At 39.0% G+C, this 20,724-nt stretch overlaps 1 pseudogene; it reads right to left on the bottom strand.

Annotated features, from left to right (window-relative positions):
* Positions 1 to 144: 144 nt before the first annotated feature.
* LOC127622310 (brain and acute leukemia cytoplasmic protein-like) lies at positions 145 to 9,185 on the bottom strand (annotated as a pseudogene).
* Positions 9,186 to 20,724: the final 11,539 nt, after the last annotated feature.

The following is a 20,724-nucleotide window of genomic DNA, read 5'->3' as shown; positions in this document are numbered from 1 at the left end:
TATTAGTTAACTTAAGTTAATGCACTATGAACTATCATGAACTAACAATGAACAATTGTATTTGTATTAACTTACATTTACTAAGATTAATAAACACTATACAAATATATTGTTATTGTTTCTTCATGATACATTAAACAATAACTAATATTAATGAATGGAACCTTATTGTAAAGAGTCTTTGAACAATGAACACTTTCAACAATGGGTGGTTTTAAATATTCAACATGCACTTTTATGTCAACCCCAAAAGTCATTTTAATATGTACTGACAATTGCATCATACTAATTTTGAGACTGGAGTAATATAGAAAAGGAGGGGCCAGACTCTGAGAAACAGCCTCAATAAATATTTAATAGTTCTGAATTAAACAGCATTTTTCCAGTCAGTAAAGCAGTGATTTTTGGTGACAACAGTATTGGAATAACACAACAGAGCTTCCTACACTTATATGCTACCTTGTGGAAACTGTAATTATGTTTTAAGCAGATGTTTTCCTCCTAATCATTTTGGCATACCACTTGATCCGACACAGTTGTATTAAAGTTAAAACATTATGTCAACTTTCTGTACTTACCGTGCGTTCAGACCAGAGGCGACAAGAGCGTCAAAATTTGCTCTGGCTGCCCTGCCAACAAAGCTATCGAAGATTCTTGGACGCTCTGACGTAGTTGAAATAGGCGGCAATATTCGTTCAGAATACTTGGCTTTGTGAACTATATTTAAAGGGGCCAAATCCAGACACGTCGACCTGTATATTTTTGCCGACATATCACAAGTAGTGTATATCCTCATGAAATCTTTTAATATATTATTATATAATCCATAATATCCACTTCACCAACTCACCTGGCACACCAACAGTTTCAGACAACTTTCTGTCCATGCATTGTTTTATATATATATATATATATATATATGTATATCCCTGTAAGCAAACAGGGACAGATCATATATTACAGGAAAACCCGCCACGGCAAAAATCAGTTTCTCCTCCATTTTGCCTTCGGAGCTAATGTTGGGTGGGAACTGTTTACACTGGTGTGTTCTGTAGTCTTCGCTAGAGCGGAGCTCATTACCATAATGTTGCCCGCACTTGACATTTTCTCTGACGCCCACACCGCCCAAGATACGCCGCCCACGGCCGCGCCGCTTCTTGCCGCCAGACACTGGCTGCCATAGAAAATGAATGACTTCTGGTCGATTTGACGCTCTCGACGCCTCTGGTCTGAACACACCATTAGTGTAAGTTTTTGAAGCACTTGTATCCCATAATAAAAAGAAAAACAAATAACTCTTGCAAGGCAACTGTAGTGGGGGGATAAGATTAGTGTAAGGGATGTAGGGCCTACAAAAGAGCCCTGTTTATAATACAATATCACAATGTTTAGAAGGCAAAATAAAATAAATCAACCAGTAAAGCATTAAATCAACTTGAATCAACCTGATTTTTTAAGGAGGTAAACACTTGTGTTGGTGGTATTTTTTCAAAGTATTTAAATATATTTGTTACAATTTACACCAGATTAATGAATAGGCCTTCAGGTGATTTTCTATCCTGATCTATCATGTGCTTGAGTGTCTGTACAGTAGGTTAATTTACTAAGGTTCATTTTGTAGATGAAAAATACAAATAAAAGATGAAACAAACAACATTACAACAAAGACATTTTAGATGAAAGGGGTACATAAAAATAAATATTATTTAAACAATCTAATGTCTCCTGTAACTTACGGATGAAGCAGATAATGCATTGACCCTTGATACCGTTAATCACAGCACTGATGTACTTCTTCATTCAGGTCATCCCTGATTTTTACTTCTTTGGTCCGTAACATCTTAACCAAAGCTTTTAAGAAATACAGGATACAATCTGTTTCTGGCAAACAAACAGTTTTCATGAGATCTTGTGTAACCATCTCATTGTGGCACTGAGTCAACCGCTGCATCCATCAGAGCCTCCATTGGTTTCATTACCTCAAAGGTGGTTTGGGAGGTCTCCTTGAGCTTACCACTCTTGTCCACCTGCCGGATGCTTTGAGTCACAGTGATGGTCACCTGCTTGGTGGACATCCTGTTGTCCTGCTATTTGGTCTAATGAAGAAGACATTGAATGATTTGGACATGATCAAACATAATTGTTGCCAAATTGTTTTGACATCTTATTAAAGAAATAGTTCAACCAAAAATAAAAATTATGTAATATACTCATGCTCATATTGTAAACATTTATTTTTTTTAAATGGTGTGAACTATCTGTTTAAAGTTGAATTGTGTATTTTCTGCTCCACCGAACAAAATTGCAAAAATAAATGTTTGTTTTCAAACAGTTTTCTGAATGTGTAATCCCCATCTGCTGTTGATCGAACAAACAGATAGCCCTGCCCCCAACTATTGCCAATGGTTGAGACAGTGGCATTGTGTCAGTATGGAAGTAGTCTTGTGTAGCCACACCTTTGACTAAAATGGCAATTGAAGCGGCTGGATCTATAGCAGCTTCAATTGGTCAAGAACTGCCTATTTAGTCAAGAAAAGCCCTCTAACTGACATGTAAAGTAAACAATCACAATTGGTTAAGTCACCACGAGCCGCTTAGGGGTGGGGTTATCAGAGATATCATATAATTCCTTAATAACAGACCGTCATGGGGAAAGATATAATTTATATAATGGTGTGCGGGTCTCCGCGAGCGATTGCAACAGAAAAATTTTGGAAAATATATAGAGAGTATAAGTACAGCATAGAAAACCACATCAAAGAGAATTTTACAGACATAACTAAGTAAACAAAGCCAAATATGCAGCTCTGCTAATGGACATTTGCTTCACTTTCTGCTCCGTACCTTAAACAAAACTCTTAATATCTTTAAATGATTTTGTCACTAACCTAGCAAACTTGGACAAATACAGTGATTATTTCACCCTGAAATAAGCACTCACTCTATCAACGCACAACCTTGTGAACACATTTGTTTCCAGGCGTACTGATAAAATGTCCTGTGTGTTTTTACTTACGAAAGTCCATCAAACCAGCCAATCAGTGGTTCAAGAAGCGGTTTCCAGTTTTGTGTGCTAAGTGCATCAGACTGTTAGTGCACAGACTGCGCGCAGTCCTTGGGCGTGCCGCCTGAAGCTGAGACTAGTATGGATGGGTCTCTCAAAACAAACAGAGGAATTTTTAAAGTGCCACAAAGACACAGTGTTTACAGTTTTTGAGAAAATGAACCTACAATTGGCTTACTTACAGTTGTCTATTATTATCTATTATTATATTATTAGGCTTGAATAAGATAAAGTACTTTAACACAGAAAAAATAACACTTCAGCTTTAAGTGACAAAATATACAGCATATTTCATTTAAATGACAGTGGCTTGTTCAGACATGCTATGTTCACCAAATAAAACCAATACATTTTATTGAAGACACTTACTATTTCTTCAGTTCGCAACACACTTCTCCTCTGCACCGTGGTACCAGAAGAGCACAACACCTCCTGCTCTTGGGATGAGAGTATTGCTGGTGTGGTTCCAGATGTAATGTCCTTCAGGCCCACCTCAGACATGGCAGAACACACTTTCAGATATGCCTGAGCTGGAGAAGGCAGGCCATCATCAAAGATATCTTCAAGAGCGAGAAAGTGAAATTAAAGTAGTTGATTATCTAAGAAATGTATGTAATGGTGATAATTTCATAAATACTCCACACTTAAATGGCTGGGATTACATAAAACCACTAGTTACAATTAAAGGAAAACCTTACTATTGACATCAACACACTAACTGTACATCTTGCTAAAAGAGCGGAAATCTTGAAACAAATCATGTGCTGTGAAATGACTCTTCATAGTCAAGACCTTCTTTTCTAACTGTGTAGATAATCTGCGATCAATTTAACATATTATCATGTAGGCCTAATAACAGAGCTGCCTTGCCCGAAGTGTAACAATTCAGCATGAAGAGATAAGGAGGCACTTATAGTGTCCAGCATAACTGAAATTGTTGAACTAAAGTATGGAAGGGATTTAACCATCTCCATGACAACAAGAGGCCTACTGAAATGAACTGCTCACAGAGAGCAGGCTCACAACACTTCTGTCTTCTGGGAAGGTAAATATCCTTTTGACAGGCTTTGGGAGTTAAACTGGGATTCGAGGACTAACGCCAAATGAGGAGGTGTTTAAATAATTATATGCGAAGTCAAAGGACTGATTTGTGTCATTTCAATGGCTTTTAAAAACTGTAAATCTCCATTCTCACCCGGGCTGGCAGTTTTCTGTGATGGAAAGCCCACCTCGGAAGAGTTTTCTGAGGAAATGCTCTGGATGGAGGATAGAGGTATGTCAGTATCTGTGCTGGTCAGCCAAGTGGACTCTGTCTCCTTGGTCCAGCTCTCCTTGTATCTTGGCTCCAACACATCTGTCCTAGAGCCGCCACAACCCATGACTTCAAAGACAAATCCCAATCTACACAGCCTTGGAATCCAGGTCCATTAGAAGAAGAAAACGGTCGTTGTCTAGCAGTTGACTAAATGTTTTTCTTATATCGTGTTACATCTTCTTTCTAGTCATACATGCTATCACTATTGTGTATCAACAGGTCATATCTTAAAATCATTTTGTAGTCGTGTTAAGGATTTGTAGTCTTCCAATGGTCAAGTGTCAGATCAGTCAAACATGGAGATTGAATCTGGGGCCGATTCTGTGGAAGAGACATAATACAATATCTGACAATTGAAACGGCCCTGCAGGATGCTTATAATTACTGGAACTTATTAAGTATCCTATCAATTAAATATTTTTGTCTCTTAATGTTGTTATTCGCTTTTGAATTGCCGCATAAAACCACTTAAGAACCAAACATATTGTTCATAAACGAAATGGATGGTGGAATAATAACTGATCCGTTTTTAATTTCTCTCAGGTCGAAACACTCTTAATCCACATGTGACGCAAACAACTAGAGTTTAAAATAAGGTGCCTACAGATTATACTTACAATTGATTCTTACCTCAAGTTATGTACAATAAACTGTAAATCCTTACATTCAGTCGTGATGTAATCGATTGATAGGCTACAGCTCGACGTAAGGATTTGTAGCGTTAATTCAACGCATCTCGTGCGATATTTACAGTGTTAGTGAGCGCAAACAGTTCACGTTCAGCTATTGAGGAATGATAATATAATGTACAGACACATTCATTACGCTAGCTAGCGTACAGTTAGAGCAATGTGTTCAGTCATTCAAAAAGCTTGTGGCATTTTACGCGATAAAGACGCACTGACGTTAAATGATGGAAAAGGAGTCGAGCAGTTTTCTGAATATAGCGTGAATATAGCATGTCTCGCACTCACCATTATCCTGCTTTTTTGAAGAAATAATTTCCAAGATTCGCAGAGGAGCTATACAGCGACGAGAAAACCAAACATTGAGTGACGACACACCCCCATCATCCGTTCTCATTCTCTGTCTTTTTTCTATCCAGTTCTATCTCTGTGAATGATGAGGATGACAGGTGCAGCAATCTAAACAGCCGTGTGCGTAATACGTTGTACACAATCTTCGGATCCTTTTTCTTTCTGGATCTCGACTAATTGCCTTCTAAATGCACGTGATGCATGATAAAAAAAAAAGACCTTTCTTTGTTAACCGGAGCAATCTTAACCCTAAAACAGGCAACGTGCACCACAATAGCAATATGATTCAATGTTTGTCTTTTCAACACTGAAAACAATGAATTATCAACATAATTTATCATAGTAGGGTCTGTTTTGAGTATGTGGGTCACGTGACTTGGTTAAAATTGTCTGTGCTTGTTAAGTCAGCCTCACCTAAAACCAAATATGGCCACCTGTGGTGCAGGACATGCCAACTTTTTGATAATTAATTATATGTTAATTATACTTTTCTCCAGTAAAAATGTTGTGGAATGTGGAAAACTTTTCCTCACTCTCTGTAAGAAAACTCTCAAAGTCAGGAGTTCCAGGTGTCAAAGGTTAGAGTTTAATGAGCAAACCAACAAACCCGAGATGTCAGCTGAGATCTGACTCTTGGTCAAAACCCTCATTTTTTACACAGTTTGTTTTCTAGCATTACCTCATGTCTACGCCTCCTCAATCTTTTTTGTCTGATGTCTTTTTAATGGCGGAAACCTGGATTCTAGTTCATTTTTTTTTTAAATAACCTTTTAAATGAATTTATAAAGTATACATTTAGATAAAATATAACAATCTGAGCATAATATGGTCACTTTGATTATTGGTTGTGTTAATATTTAACTTTGCTGTGCGTCCCTGTGCTTTCTTGTATCATTGCCTCTACTACAGCTGAGTGCACAGTGTGTTTCTTGCAGCATAGGCACTTTTAGTTACCTCATATGCCCTCTCCTGGGTCACACAAAGTCCACTCTTCTAGTAACCTCACATGCCCTCTCCTGGGTCACACAAAGTCCACTCTTCTAGTATCCTCACATGCCCTCTCCTGGGTCACACAAAGTCCACTCTTCTAGTAACCTCACATGCCCTCTCCTGGGTCACACAAAGTCCACTCTTCTAGTATCCTCATATGCCCTCTCCTGGGTCACACAAAGTCCACTCTTCTAGTATCCTCATATGACCTCTCCTGGGTCACACAAAGTCCACTCTTCTAGTATCCTCACATGCCCTCTCCTGGGTCACACAAAGTCCACTCTTCTAGTAACCTCACATGCCCTCTCCTGGGTCACACAAAGTCCACTCTTCTAGTATCCTCATATGCCCTCTCCTGGGTCACACAAAGTCCACTCTTCTAGTATCCTCAGATGCCCTCTCCTGGGTCACACAAAGTCCACTCTTCTAGTAACCTCACATGCCCTCTCCTGGGTCACACAAAGTCCACTCTTCTAGTATCCTCACATGCCCTCTCCTGGGTCACACAAAGTCCACTCTTCTAGTATCCTCACATGCCCTCTCCTGGGTCACACAAAGTCCACTCTTCTAGTATCCTCATATGCCCTCTCCTGGGTCACACAAAGTCCACTCTTCTAGTATCCTCATATGACCTCTCCTGGGTCACACAAAGTCCACTCTTCTAGTATCCTCACATGCCCTCTCCTGGGTCACACAAAGTCCACTCTTCTAGTAACCTCACATGCCCTCTCCTGGGTCACACAAAGTCCACTCTTCTAGTATCCTCACATGCCCTCTCCTGGGTCACACAAAGTCCACTCTTCTAGTATCCTCAGATGCCCTCTCCTGGGTCACACAAAGTCCACTCTTCTAGTAACCTCACATGCCCTCTCCTGGGTCACACAAAGTCCACTCTTCTAGTATCCTCACATGCCCTCTCCTGGGTCACACAAAGTCCACTCTTCTAGTAACCTCACATGCCCTCTCCTGGGTCACACAAAGTCCACTCTTCTAGTAACCTCACATGCCCTCTCCTGGGTCACACAAAGTCCACTCTTCTAGTATCCTCATATGCCCTCTCCTGGGTCACACAAAGTCCACTCTTCTAGTAACCTCACATGCCCTCTCCTGGGTCACACAAAGTCCACTCTTCTAGTATCCTCAGATGCCCTCTCCTGGATCACACAAAGTCCACTCTTCTAGTAACCTCACATGCCCTCTCCTGGGTCACACAAAGTCCACTCTTCTAGTATCCTCATATGCCCTCTCCTGGGTCACACAAAGTCCACTCTTCTAGTAACCTCACATGCCCTCTCCTGGGTCACACAAAGTCCACTCTTCTAGTAACCTCACATGCCCTCTCCTGGGTCACACAAAGTCCACTCTTCTAGTAACCTCACATGCCCTCTCCTGGGTCACACAAAGTCCACTCTTCTAGTATCCTCATATGCCCTCTCCTGGGTCACACAAAGTCCACTCTTCTAGTATCCTCATATGCCCTCTCTTGGTTCAGGCTGTTCTATATTAGTGCTTTTCTACATATGATATATCAAAATCTACTATAAAACAAACAAACAACGACACTGCTAATATTAATTGTGAACATTGTCTTAAGATGCGGAAAATTAAAATAAAGAAGAAAATATGTTTTACTGAGTGACCGGCCAGGTCTCCTAAGCAACCAAATTGGCCTGGGTGCTAGGGAGGGTAGAGTCACATGGGGTAACCTGCTCGTGGTCACAATAATGTGGTTCTCGCTTTCGGCGGGGCGTGTGGTGAGTCGTGCGCGGATTGAGAGTAGCATGAAGCCTCCACCTGCGCTACGTTAACGCGCTCAACAAACCACATGATAAATTGACAGTGTCAGATGCGGAGACCACTGAGATTTGTCCTCCGCCACCCAGATTGAGGTGAGTCACTACACCACCACGAGGACTTAGAGTAAATTGGGAATTGGAAATTCCAAATTGGGGAGAAAAAATGAATGCATCGGCAGTAAAGTGTTCATTTATTGATCACACTAATCATTCTTTTTTCAATCTTCTGCATTTTTCACTCTAAATCAGCATACTGCTGATATACATAGCAACTTCATTGCTGTCGATGTTATGGCCATTAATTTTTGTTGATTTTATATTCATTTTATGATTTTATGACCAATTAATGTTCGTAATATTTCTGTTGTTTTACGGCGAAACACTCTTAATCCACACGTGACGCAAACAACTAGAGTTTAAAATAAGGTGCCTACAGATTATACTTACAATTGATTCTTACCTCAAGTTATGTACAATAAACTGTAAATCCTTACATTCAGTCGTGATGTAATCGATTGATAGGCTACAGCTCGACGTAAGGATTTGTAGCGTTAATTCAACGCATCTCGTACGATATTTACAGTGTTAGTGAGCGCAAACTGTTCACGTTCAGCTATTGAGGAATGATAATATAATGTACAGACACATTCATTACGCTAGCGTACAGTTAGAGCAATGTGTTCAGTCATTCAAAAAAGCTTGTGGCATTTTACGCGATAAAGACGCACTGACGTTAAATGATGGAAAAAGAGTCGAGCAGTTTTCTGAATATAGCGTGAATATAGCATGTCTCGCACTCACCATTATCCTGCTTTTTTGAAGAAATAATTTCCAAGATTCGCAGAGGAGCTATACAGCGACGAGAAAACCAAACATTGAGTGACGACACACCCCCATCATCCGTTCTCATTCTCTGTCTTTTTTCTATCCAGTTCTATCTCTGTGAATGATGAGGATGACAGGTGCAGCAATCTAAACAGCCGTGTGCGTAATACGTTGTACACAATCTTCGGATCCTTTTTCTTTCTGGATCTCGACTAATTGCCTTCTAAATGCACGTGATGCATGATAAAAAAAAAAGACCTTTCTTTGTTAACCGGAGCAATCTTAACCCTAAAACAGGCAACGTGCACCACAATAGCAATATGATTCAATGTTTGTCTTTTCAACACTGAAAACAATGAATTATCAACATAATTTATCATAGTAGGGTCTGTTTTGAGTATGTGGGTCACATGACTTGGTTAAAATTGTCTGTGCTTGTTAAGTCAGCCTCACCTAAAACCAAATATGGCCACCTGTGGTGCAGGACATGCCAACTTTTTGATAATTAATTATATGTTAATTATACTTTTCTCCAGTAAAAATGTTGTGGAATGTGGAAAACTTTTCCTCACTCTCTGTAAGAAAACTCTCAAAGTCAGGAGTTCCAGGTGTCAAAGGTTAGAGTTTAATGAGCAAACCAACAAACCCGAGATGTCAGCTGAGATCTGACTCTTGGTCAAAACCCTCATTTTTTACACAGTTTGTTTTCTAGCATTACCTCATGTCTACGCCTCCTCAATCTTTTTTGTCTGATGTCTTTTTAATGGCGGAAACCTGGATTATAGTTCATTTTTTTTAAAATAACCTTTTAAATGAATTTATAAAGTATACATTTTGATAAAATATAACAATCTGAGCATAATATGGTCACTTTGATTATTGGTTGTGTTAATATTTAACTTTGCTGTGCGTCCCTGTGCTTTCTTGTATCATTGCCTCTACTACAGCTGAGTGCACAGTGTGTTTCTTGCAGCATAGGCACTTTTAGTTACCTCATATGCCCTCTCCTGGGTCACACAATGTCCACATTTCTAGTAACCTCATATGCCCTCTCCTGGGTCACACAAAGTCCACTCTTCTAGTAACCTCACATGCCCTCTCCTGGGTCACACAATGTCCACTCTTCTAGTAACCTCACATGCCCTCTCCTGGGTCACACAAAGTCCACTCTTCTAGTATCCTCATATGCCCTCTCCTGGGTCACACAAAGTCCACTCTTCTAGTATCCTCATATGCCCTCTCCTGGTTCAGGCTGTTCTATATTAGTACTTTTCTACATATGATATATCAAAATCTACTATAAAAACAAACAAACAACGACACTGCTAATATTAATTGTGAACATTGTCTTAAGATGCGGAAAATTAAAATTAAGAAGAAAATATGTTTTTCTGAGTGACCGGCCAGGTCTCCTAAGCAACCAAATTGGCCTGGGTGCTAGGGAGGGTAGAGTCACATGGGGTAACCTCCTCGTGATCACAATAATGTGGTTCTCGCTTTCGGCGGGGCGTGTGGTGAGTCGTGCGCGGATCGAGAGTAGCATGAAGCCTCCACCTGCGCTACGTTAACGCGCTCAACAAACCACATGATAAATTGACAGTGTCAGATGCGGAGACCACTGAGATTTGTCCTCCGCCACCCGGATTGAGGTGAGTCACTACACCACCACGAGGACTTAGAGTAAATTGGGAATTGGAAATTCCAAATTGGGGAGAAAAAATGAATGCATCGGCAGTAAAGTGTTCATTTATTGATCACACTAATCATTCTTTTTTCAATCTTTTGCATTTTTCACTCTAAATCAGCATACTGCTGATATACATAGCAACTTCATTGCTGTCGATGTTATGGCCATTAATTTTTGTTGATTTTATATTCATTTTATGATTTTATGACCAATTAATATTCGTAATATTTCTGTTGTTTTATGCACTTAAAATTAACTTGACGTCTCAAGTTGGTGCGGCTATCCTTATGAGGACCCTTCATAGATATAATGATTTTTATACTGTACTAACTATAGATTCTAGCCACTAACACAACCCCTAAACCTACCCATCACAAAAAACTTTCTGCGTTTTTACATTTTCAATAAAACATAGTTTAGCATGTTTTTTTTTAAGCGATTTGAATTAAGGGGACACTAGAAATGTCCTCATAAACCATATTTATAGCATAATACCCTTGTAATTACCAGATTGTAATTTTTAACTACCAAATTTTTTTTAATTTTGTAATTACCCCCACACACACACACACGTATGATATGTTTTAAAAATAAGAGGGGTAGTCAGAAACTCATAATTTATTGCATCAAATATAAAGAAGTATTGATGTCCTTTACTTTTTTGTACCTTAATAGGGCAACATATCATGGGAAATACAACTCATAAAATCCAAAATATATCAAATATATTAAAAATTAATTTGGATATGTTTGATCTAATCCAAATTATATAAAAAGTGACATGAAATAATGTTTTGCTTATTATTTTACTCTCTTGCCTTTTGTAGGGTTAATGTCATAGATTTGTTATGTACCTTTCCTACTGAGGAGACTGAAGACATTAAATCATTTTTAATTTGTAACTGAACAATAATACTAGCTGAATGAAGCATTCTGTAAAATACTGTAAATAGCTGTTTGCATTGGCTGTTACTGCAAGGTGATTCCTGAAATGTAGCTGAAAATGTGCTGTAAATTTGGATTTGATTTATGACAGATCTTATGATAGGTAAGATTAATGTGCAATCTTTATTCAACTTTCTATAACCATCCTCATTTTTCTTTGGTAGCTTGATTCTATTCTACAGCTTAGGTACAATTAGATTGCTTATACTAATATGCAGGGTTGGGAAATGTATTCCACTTCAGATTACAGAATATATGCTGTAAAATGTAATTATGTAACATATTCCGTTAGATTACTCAAGGTCAGTAACGTAATCTAAATTCTTTGGATTACTTCTTCAGCACTGGTAGATTTTTTCACTTGTTCTGACCATAAATACTCCAGTACAGTAAGACAAAATTCACATGTTAAAAATACATTCTCTGAAAAACCTAAATATGTTATGCAGTGTTGTTTCTAAAACAAGATAAAGTAAACTGATCATGTTTTAAGGATTTTTTGACATTTTTACAGGAAAACTTTATTATCAAGAATATGATTGTTGCCCTAATATCAAAAGTTTTACTGTGGTGTGTTGATGGCGTAGTGGTCTAAGCACATAACTGGTAATCTGGTAATCAGAAGGACGCTGGTTTGATCCCCACAGCCACCACCATTGTGTCCTTGAGCAAGGCACTTAACTCTGGGTTGCTCCATGGGGATTGTCCCTGTAATAAGGGCTCTGTAAGTCGCTTTGGATAAAAGCATCTGCCAAATGCATAAATGTAAATGTAAACATGTAAAATGGCTAGAAATTATTTCTATTTCTTCTGCTTCAAACTTACTTCAAACGTACTTCTCTGTCTGCTCGTATGAATGTAACACATCATAAGAAAGTGTTTCACTGCTGTTTAAATGCACTTTGGATCACATCATTTATATGTATAAATGTTTCCATCTGAAAGGACGAAACATTAAACGAAACAAATGACAATAAAATGCAATGTAATCTCTTCAGTAATCTAAATCATTTATGTTGTATTTGTAGTGGAATACAGTTACTTATATTTTGTATTTTAAATAAGTAATCCTGTTACATGTATTCCGTTACTCCCCAACACTGCTAATATGCCCAATCTTTTAAAATGGCAAAATATGAAAAAGCTAAATTAAACTTTTAAAAGGATAGTTCACTCAAATATGAAAATTCTCTCATTATTTACGCACGCTCATGCCGTCCCAGATGTGTATGACTTTATAGCTTTTGTAGAACACAAACAAAGATTTTTAGAAGAATATCTCAGCTCTGTTGTTCCTTACAATGTAAAAAGAAGAAAGGAAGTCACATGTAAATGATGAGAGATTTTTTGGGCGAACTATCCCTTTAAGCCATTAAATATTTTAGTCATCAAATGCCGTTATTTATAAAATCAAATTTGACATACAACAAAAACAAATGGCTGGATGAAGTATATATACTTCTATGTAAATTGCTATACTTTAAAGGGAAAGTGGTTCAAGGACTGCAGCCAGAATCAAAGGAGCTGCGGTCCTCAAAGCCTTTGTCAAAAGTGTGTCATGTGCTGCAGATGACATTTTCAGGCATGCTTCATGTAATCTTTCTGTGTGTGAGAGCACTTTAGAAAATGTGTTATCAAAAGGTGAACACCAAAAGGACAGAAAACCCTTTATTACAATGCACCAGTGAGTTCATCCACAGATTAATTTAAATAATGTTCACTCTCTGTTCATTATGCCCATCCTGAGAATTAATTTTAACTTGAATTTGTGTCTTTGTATGTTACATAATCGATGACCAACTGAGCAAAGCACAATAGTTAACCCATTTAAGCCCACCAGCAACTATAGTTGCTGCAGTGTATAGTTGTCATTTTCCTTTTGTAAGTATTTTTCTAGATGCTATCCATGTTTTATATCTCAATGACTTGCAAGAAAACAACCAAATTAAGGATTTCAAGAAAAAACAATTGGTGTTCACTTCCTTCCTGTCACATAATGCTGTCAACTTCCTACCCCTTCTTCCAGGAAGCATGGCAAAGTCAAACCCTCCCAATAAAAGGTCATTTTCATGTTACTACTAAGTATTTTTTTTTTTACATATATAAATCTACATAATCATCAAGGTCTCTAGAATCACCCAAACAAAACAAATATTACAAGAGATCTATAGTGTCTTGTATACTTAGTCAAAAGTCCAAGCGGCAACAATAGTTGCCGGTGGGCAAATACCTTGTAAGTACATATATCATTGGGAAATGGGGTTTACTGTGTTTAATAGGTTAATAAATCATGGTTATTGGTCTTTTTTAGTGCTTTTTACTTTTATAATATTACACCTAAACATAACTTAAAGCATGGGATTAATTGCTGTAGTTTATCTTTTTCAAACTTTTATGATATTATGTCCTGTAAGGGGCAAAATATTGAGACCCCTTCATCCAGTTTGGATGCGTTTCATTCTAATCGGTCAAGGATCCTAATACTTTTTATGTGTTGTGAGGTAAGTGAGGACCCAAAAGCGATATAACAGAAAGCAGTCTTTAATGAAGTTCAAAATTAGATCACTACAAAACACAAAGTCTTCTCCTTGAGAGGCGAAAAGGTTAACATAAACAATCCGCAGCGCGGACGAAGAATGAAGGGAGCAGTCCTCAGCGCTCCTTAGCGGGCCTCCCTTAGGCGGCTGCCGGGGCTTGCAGTGTGACGCCGACAGGCTGTGGATTCCCCTGGGGTTGGCAGGGATAGAGGGGAGAGCGTAGGCACCAGACCTCTAGCAGCGAGGGGCGAACTGAATAGAACACAAATCCAGGTGGTTAACGGAGAGAGGGGTGCAGAGGAGCGGGAACAAATACAGGACAGGACAGGACAGGACAGGACAGGACTGGACTGGACAGGACAGGACAGGACAGGACAGGACTGGGACAATTCTGACGGTAGACAGAAACAGCGTGTAGCGTTCTCTAGTGAGACTCAGACAATGAAGGCAGAGAAAGCAGGGAAAGAAGTAGAGCGCTAATCAGCGGGGAAAACGGAATCAGGTGGGGAAGAATTAGACGAAGAATTAGGGGGAGACGAGAGACAGCTGGGGAGCGAGGGAAAAGGAGAGAAGTAACAAAAGAGGGCCAATAGATGGCATGAGAGTAGAAGGGAAGAACAAGAGCAAAACATACGATATGACAGGACAAGACATGACATTATGACTAGTAGCTTATGATTCCATTATAAAGTTGAAATTCAGACAAGTAAAGAGTTTACATTTACATTATTTTATGAAATCACCTACAGTATAAAGACTGAAATGCACATATGGGAGGTGTTGACCTGCATGACCAATTTGTAAACCGTTACCAGATTGGCATCCGATCAAAGAAGTGGTGGTGGCCATGCTACAGCTGGGCACTCAACAGTGCTATGGTCAATGCCTGGTGTTATTAGAGGTACATGAAGGTGTAATGGGAAGTGGGAGGTGTGGCTGTGGGGTGGCAGGTTGGAAGGATGGGGCCTATGTTAGGTGGCATGACACAAAAACAAAACATGTATTTATTAATTATTTCATTCATTCAAAACCCACCCATTGAAAATTCATTCTTTCATTCATTCATACCAGTCATGTAAAGAGGGAGACAGAGATCTCCTCTCCTTCCAAAGGCTGGTTGCCCAGAGTTTTCTCCAGTGCCATGGGATTAATGCATTAATTATATTTATTTAACTTTTTGATACACAATGCCCTGATAGGGCAACTTAATGTCTGCACTTTGTTCTGCACTATGTTCCACCACTTTAAGTAAATGGGTTTGTTGATGACGGTTTAAATCCCCATTTATTCAAGATAATTATGACATTTTAATAATTTATTTTCAAATTCAAGAGATTATAAGATAGAAGCAGCTTTTTTGGGTTTGCAGTGAATTTCTTTATACTTTTACACATAATAAATTTGTTTATGAATAAAGATTGATCTGTTGAAAGCAGTTATTTTGAGAAAGATGCCAAATGTTCTCCTCCTATACAAATTTGACATTGAAGGCGTGCATACAACATATTTGCCCACTGGCAACTAAAGTTGCCGCACATTCAAATATGATTTTCAAGAAGAAGAAAAAAAAACTTGGGAAAAAAAATGCAGAACGTGTTCATATAGGACACTATTAACATGACTATATGCATGAAACCATTCAGAAAAATTTGGGCACAAATGGGTTAATATAGTGACAAGCCATTGTTCTCTGGATGATTTGGCTGAAATACTTACATGGAGAGATTTTGGACAGCATCAAATGTCGAAATTAGCCCAGAAATTTGCAGACCCTACATGAGTGATTTGACATGATAAATAGAATCTTACACAGTATGTACTGACACTTCAATATCCAAGCAATATCTAGTTCCAAGAGGAACAAAGGAACATGGTTGCTGTTTCTCTGTGATCATTCATAGGCTCTTATTTATCATAAACCACTTTAGAATATAGCTTGTGGCAAAAGTGTGGAAGAGGGATGTGTCCACAGATGGAATAAAGAAAACGGCCAATATGTGCCAGAGTCAGAAATTAAATTATATTACCTTTTCATTGTTAAAATACTTTCTTATATCCCAGCTTAATATGTAACTATCAGTAAGCCATTCATAGGTTAATCTTCTTGAAAACTATAAATAGATTCTCTGTGGTGCCCCAGATATTTCCTCTGGGTTTTTAAAATCTGTTTTATGTTTTTATCTATTATTGAATATGTACTTTTTATGAAGCAATTTTCATTGCCCAATTGAAAATACTCAAATCAACTCTTAAAAGTATAATGTATTGTAACATAGAGATTGGCCATTAATTTAAAATGTATTTCAGCAAATTATTTATTGTGAGATATCTTGTGCATTATTTACAGCTACTTTTGTATTTGATGTTGATTTTATAGTTCACAGTCACAATTGTTTAGATTTAGAATTTATTTCTAGTAATTCAGTCAAATAAATATTTTATACAAATAAATGACATGCTTTTTTTTATTTGGTTACAAAAACAAAATGCCCTCATAAAGGTATGAATTTGTTCCATTCAAATACAATGGGTTTCAACTCATTTAGACATGGCTCCAGCCTGGCCATTCACTGGTATGGGTTCCCCTATTTTTATTAACAGCAGACTCTACTTGCCAAATGATCTTTCATTTGTTCAGATGCATTGCCCTGCAACTGCTTTCATTAAACTTGAACTCTTCGTCTCATAATGCCCTATCAAAAGTTCCACAGCAGTAATTACACTGCAATTTTTGTGTGCGATTTGTCGGTTCAAATGATTACAATGTTTTTTCATACCCATTCCCATTCAAAGATCTTAAAGGTGCACTCAGTAATTTTTTCCTCATTAAAAAAAGTTTTACTCCCAAAGAAATTAATAATAATTTTGAAACAAATGTATAAAATCATGACCACTCATATGAGATGAAGACTTCAGTCATATCAGTCACCTTATAAAAGCTGTGCACTTTCAATTCGGTAACTTTAATACTGCGTGTTAATTTTCCTCTTTCAAGGTTACGCAGACATCTCTCATGCTCTGGAACCCTAAACCAATGCTTCACTGTTCTAATTTGCACCAAATCAAAGAGTGGAACTCCTTCTCCCTGTGTGATCCTTCAAGAAAAGTGTATCCTTTTAACACAGTGTTTCAAGTTTGTTTACATGATTGTGTTGTTCTGACTATGTTAAACAAACCAAAAGAGCTGCATTTGCTGAAACATCTTTTTAAAGACGATAATGTATCGCAAGTGTTTTCCACCTTGTTAGTGATATATTTCTTTGTCTGATGGGCACAGGGACTGTCTTTAAGACTTGGGCTCCGAAAAAGGTCTAGAACACTTCTCTGTATCCTCACAACAGTTTTCTCGCTCTTCCCGCAGTTCTCTGCCAGGGTCAAATGTCAAAAAATATAAAATGTCTGTTTTTGTTGGTTCCGTGCCAAACGTTTTGCAAAAAAGAAAGTTTGCAAACCTTGTTGCAGTTGCTTGAGGCACAAACATACTCACAGAAAAGGGCAAATTTCCAACTGTGTTATGCAGAGTGACCGCCCCTTTACATTTACATTTACATTTATTCATTTGGCAGACGCTTTTATCCAAAGCAACTTACAAAAGAGGAAAACCTAAGCGAATTATCTTAAGGAGACAGTGGTACAAAAGTGCCACTAGCATCAGCATAGTATTCAAAACATATAGAAATTCAATTTTTTAAGTGACTAGTCCAAGTGCTCTTGGAAAAGATGCGTTTTAAGTCGTTTTTTGAAGACAGAGAGTGATTCGGCTTCACGGATGGAGTTTGGAAGGTAATTTCACCAACGCGGTATGATGAAGCTGAAAGTCAGAGAAAGTGTTTTGGTGCTTCTTTGTGTTGATACAACAAGGTGACGTTCCTTAGCCGACCACAGGCTTCTAGTGGGTGTGTAGCTCTGCAGAAATTATTTGAGGTATATTGGAGCAGACCCAGTGACTGTTCTGTATGCCAGCATCAGAGCCTTGAATTTGATACGTGCATCAACCGGTAGTCAGTGGAGAGAGACAAGGAGTGTTGTAACATGTGCTCTCTTTGGTTCATTAAAGACCAGACATGCTGCTGTATTCTGGAACATTTGCAGAGGTCTTATAGCACATGCAGGGAGGCCTGCAATGAGAGCATTACAGTAGTCCAGTCTAGTTATGACAAGTGATTGAACAAGCAGATGTGTTGCATGTTCAGATAGGTAGGGTCTTTTCATCCTGATGTTGTAGAGTGTAAATCTACATGATCTTGTGGACTTTGAGATGTGGTCTATGAAATTTAGTTTGTTAATCAATGGTTACCACTAGATTTCTAGTTTTTGAAGGCTTTACTGTACGGTGATGTTGTGTTCGACAGCAGGGTTGGCTGGATTTAGTTGCAGGTGGTGTTCCTTCATCCACGCCCAGATGTCTGCCAGGCAGGCAGAGATTTGAGCAGTCACGGTGGTGTCGTGGCTGGAAAGACGAGCAGAGTTGTGTGTCATCGCCGTGAATGATGGGTCCCAGTGATGTTGTGTATATAAAGAAGAGAAGTGGCCCAAGCACAGTTCCTCTAATACCCAGCGAGGAGAGGGTGGAGAGCAGAATCCGATGGTTGACTGTGTGAAAAGCTGCAGAAAGGTCCAGCAGAATCAGGACGGATGATCTGGATTCAGCTTTCACCTGTCTCAGAGACTCAGTGACAGACAGCAGGGCAGTCTCAGTGGAGTATCCACTATTGAAGCCTGACTGATTGTCATCCAGCAGTTTGTTCTGTGAGAGATAGGCAGAGATTTGATTGAAAACTGCCCTTTCAAGTGTTTTTGCCATGAATGGGATGAGAGAGACTGGTCTGTAGTGTTCTATTTGTGTGGGGTAAAGTGCAGGTTTCTTCAGCAGTGGGGTTACTCGAGCCTGCATAAATGTAATGGGAAAAGTGCCTGTAAGTAGAGATTATGTGTTGATTATGTGTGTGAGTGCAGGTAGGATGGACGGAGAGATGGCCTGGAGAAGGTAAGAAGGAATGGGGTCAAGGGAACAGGTGGTGGGGTGGTTGGAGAGGAGGAGTTTAGAGATCCCTGTGTCAGTCAGAGGAGAGAATGTAGAGACAGAAGAGTTGCATACTGGCGACAGCTGTTTGATGGGGTGTGGTGCTGTGAATGTATTGCTGATGGTTGTAACCTTATTAGTAAAAAAATGTGGCAAAGACATCTGCTGTCAGTGATGTGTCAGGTGGTGGCGGGGAAGGGCAAAGCAGTGTGTTGAATGTTCTAAAGAAGCTGCGAGTGTCTGTGGTGTTGTTGATCCTGTTCTGGTAAAATAAGGTTTTTGCAGATTTACCATTATTAGAAAAAGTTGCAAGCAGAGACTGATATTTACCTAGATCTGCTGGATCTCTAGATTTCCACCATGTCCTCTCAGCTGCCCTGAGATCAGTCCGATGTTCCTGAAGGACATCAGACAGCCAAGGGCTGGGTGGTGTACTATGTGCTGGCCTAGAGGAGAGAGGACAGATGTTGTCTAGACAGGTTATTAAAGTAGAGTTTAGTGTGTCTGTGGCAGTGTTTACATAAAGCATGGAAAATACATTTTGTGTGGGAAGAGAGGCAGAGACAGCAGTGGAAAGACGAGAGGGTGAAAGAGAACAGAGGTTACGGTGAAAGGAAGAGTCTTTTTTAATGTAGATGGGAGAGTCATGTTGAATTGAACAAAGTAGTGATCAGAGACATTTAACGGAGTAACAAGAATATTTTAGTTGATACAGTTATGTGTAAAAATGAGGTCCAGCAGGATGGACTGTGTGGCAAATGCTGGAATGAGGGGCGCACGAGTTGACAAGTGGGGGAACAAATGTGGTTTCCATACACAGCAACTAAATTATGCTGCACTTTAGCAATAAATAATTCTCTAGAACAAGTGAAGCGCTGTAGATGGGAAGATGGGCAGCACACAAACCCCAGTGATCTCAGACCAGCCCCTCCGATACTTGGGTACATAGCATGGTCTTCCAGGGGTCTCAAGCTGGGTCATAAACACAGTCCAGTGAGGATGCAGGATGTGCTTCAGTTCATGAAGTGGCCATCTTGCTTCAATTCAGTCCTTTCCTCCAATGTACCAGCACAGGAGATCAGAAGTGCAGAATCTTCTCACCAAAGGTGTGATAGAGAGCGCAACGACAGGTTAAGAACAGAAAGGCTTTTACAGCTGTTTTTTTTCATATCACCAAAAAGAGTGGTGGGTTTTGACCCATACTGGACTTTGGACCATTGATCAGACAATCAGGAGGTCTCCGTTCAAGATGGTGACTAAGAGAGAGATGCATACTTTCATGTACAGATTCAAGGGAATGAACTACATTCACCTACATTCCAATTAAAGGCCCTACACTTTGGGTTGTCGCTGGCTTCTCGTATATTAATGAAATCTGTTGATGCAGTGCTCGCTCCACTGAAACTAAGCAACGTCCGCATATTGAACTACTTTGATGATAGACTACTGCTAGCTCAGTCAGAGGCACAGGTGTGCAAGCACAAGGATCAACTGCTAGTGCATTT

The sequence above is a fragment of the Xyrauchen texanus genome, chromosome 28 (genome assembly GCF_025860055.1).
Source record: "Xyrauchen texanus isolate HMW12.3.18 chromosome 28, RBS_HiC_50CHRs, whole genome shotgun sequence".
Taxonomy (NCBI): Eukaryota; Metazoa; Chordata; class Actinopteri; order Cypriniformes; family Catostomidae; genus Xyrauchen; species Xyrauchen texanus.
Note: the sequence above shows the minus strand (reverse complement) of the source record. Positions and strands in the feature narration are given on the sequence as shown.